The following is a 2892-nucleotide window of genomic DNA, read 5'->3' on the forward strand; positions in this document are numbered from 1 at the left end:
AGCGGGTCTGTGGGGCAGCTGAGTGAAGTGGAGCCTGAGGAGGAAGCACCGGTTAGCCCCGGTTTCACTACAGGCAGATTCACTCGCTACAGGGGCGAGGAAATAAAACCTGAACAGCCAATCAGAGTGATCTCTCTCACCGACAAGCTGCACCGCCGATCCAACATGCTCAATCGGCCGAAAAGACGCCGACGCCAAAGTGCCGACAGTGCGGGACACACCGCAAAAACTAGGGCAACAGACGCTCACCAACGGCCCGACTTTGGTCGACGGCCGACCGTCGGCTTGGTGTGTCAGGGCCTTAAGGACAGCCCTGTCATGACAGCTCAATCCTGAGAAGAGTAAGGTGGGAGAGTATAGATCGTAAAGTTGAATCTCTGAAATAAAAAGACCTTATTTTTTGTCATTTCTTACGCTGGGGACGTGTAGAGGTGTAACATAAATAAAGCATATATAAATGTATGTGTATATTTATATACATGTGGTGAACATGTAGCGTCTGTGTCAGACTCCAGCCTGCCTCTCCAAACTGGGGGCGTGGTGACTGCCATCTACTGCAGGTAATACACTGACAACCCCACTTATATAGATCCGACCTGTGCGTTCAACCAGCTGCTGGCAGTGGCCTCTACTCACTGAACAGAGTGGTGTCAGTCTGCTGACCAAACTCTTGGCAAGGAGCAACAGTTCCCAGAAATGCCAAACTTTTCCTTTAAGCAAGAAGTTTCATGTCTGAGTTTTGTGCAACAGATGAAACGGTCTTCACAAGGTTCAGGAGCAGGAACAGGAGCATGCAGCAGTGTTGGGACGAGACAGTGGTGTGTACACACTCTCAGTCATGTCCTCCTTCATATCCCTCCTCCTCCTCCTCCTCCTCTGAGTGTGTGAGGGATCAGTGAGGGGAGAAAGGCCTCACATATCTCTGCAATCTGATCCACCGAGCCTGCCATGACCTCCTGTTCCACCTCCTGCGCGCTCTCCTGCTGCCATGAGTCCTCCTGGACACGTTCAGGACACGTCCCTGAAGGTGTGAGGAGGTGAGGAGGTGCTGTGGGACTCCTCCTGATGTGCCTCCTGGTAAATAAAAGTGATGCAGAGCAGCTGATGCTTCCTGTGGGACAGCCCGTGGAGGGAAGAGCCTGCTGCGTAACTGTCGCCTGTGTTACATGTCACACACATAGGTCACACATCAGCGTTGCATCGAGCAGCGCACGCTCAGCTTTACCGCCGTTACAATATCAACTCACGTGCACATTTAAAACTGTATTAACATGGGTTTATTCCCGCCTCACCACGTGGCAACTCGTCATTATTTCGGCTTGTTCGAAGCTTCTATAGACCCGGTGCAGCCTCCGTTATGTCACATGATCTTTAATAATCACACACAGCGCTTGTTTAAAGGTGAAGTGAGCTCATATATATGTTGTTCCATCACTGTGATCTCACACACACACACACACACACACACACACACACACACACACACACACACACATCACTGCATCAGCACTTTCTCAGCAAAGAGGAAGCGCTCTGAACATCAGTCTCTTCCGGGATTTGGTCAAATTAAAATAAAATCACCTCTTAAATGTTGATCCTGCTCCTCCTGCTCCTCCTGCTCCCCGTCGGTCCCTGCAGGCGCGGTCGCTCCTCGATGACTGCCGGGGTAGCAGCAGCCGACTGACCGGAGTCTGCTCCTCCTCATCAGCCTGCTCACGGTGGGAGGAGACTAACGTGGCCGCGCTGGGAGGGTCGGATGCGGGCACAGAGAGGAGGCCCCAGCCCTGCTGCACCACCACCACCACACACAGGCGAGGACAGAGGAGGACAGCTGCTCCTCTGTGGAGCTGAAGGCCTGCACGGTCACAGTGGGAGGAGCAGACTGAGGAGCAGGCTGAGGAGCAGGCTGTGGGAGGCCTACTGTACTCAAGTACACATGTAATGTAATATACTGTACATGACTATTTCCATTTTGTGTTATTTCTCAGTGGTGAAATGTAATCAAGTAAATTTACTCAAAAAACAAGAGGTAATTTAATTTAATGCGTCCTTCCTCTGACCCCCCCCCCCAGATTAATAATACAAAACATGATCAAGACATAAAATTATTTTAAAAATAAAATAAAATTATTTTCCAAATATTAAATATTATTCCTTCCAGACTTTATATGTGCACACAACCAAATGTATATATATATATATATATATATATATATATATATTCATATTTATATATGTGCACACTCACCAGCCACTTTATTAGGGATACCTTGCTGGTACCAGGTTGGACCCCCTTTTTAATTCTTGGTTCTCAACAAGGTGCTGAAACATTCCTCAGAGATGTTGGTCCATCTTGACATGATGACATCACACAGTTGATCCATGGTGAGAATCTCCCGTTCCAGCACATCCCAAAGGTGCTCTATTGGACTGAGATCTGGTGACTGTGGAGGCCATTGGAGTACAGTGAACTCATTGTCATGTTTGAGATGATGTGAGCTTTGTGACATGGTGCGTTATCCTGCTGGAAGTAGCCATCAGAAGATGGGTACACTGTGGTCATAAAGGGATGGACACGCTCAGCAACAATACTCAGGTATATGCATTGGAAATAATCCTGGAATAAGTTTCAGCGAGGACTCTGGGTAAAACCCTCTAAACCTTTCATTATGGTCTTGATATAAAACCCTCAGTACGTTCTTTATCTTTTTAAATCCACAGTAAACGGAGCCAACAAACAGACGGTGAAACACATCGTTAAAACACAGACACATTTTTATGATTAAAAACCAGACTGGGTTTTGTTAAAATTGTTACATGTAAAGAAACGACATCTGTAGACAAAATTCAAAAAATATAAAATAAATAAAAGTGAAAACAATCAGACAAAAA

General features: G+C 47.0%; 1 protein-coding gene across 1 annotated transcript in view; it reads right to left on the reverse strand.

Moving 5' to 3' along the window:
• The window catches only part of slc16a5a (solute carrier family 16 member 5a), a 27109-nt gene extending 25218 nt beyond the window's left edge, over window positions 1–1891 (reverse strand). The window contains exon 1 of the mRNA XM_050060404.1: window positions 1582–1891. The gene's annotated coding sequence lies outside the window, so the exon portion shown is untranslated. The remainder of the gene's footprint in view (window positions 1–1581) is intronic.
• Between the last annotated feature and the right edge of the window lie 1001 nt (window positions 1892–2892).

This window comes from Epinephelus moara, chromosome 13 (assembly GCF_006386435.1).
Source record: "Epinephelus moara isolate mb chromosome 13, YSFRI_EMoa_1.0, whole genome shotgun sequence".
NCBI classification, from domain to species: Eukaryota; Metazoa; Chordata; class Actinopteri; order Perciformes; family Serranidae; genus Epinephelus; species Epinephelus moara.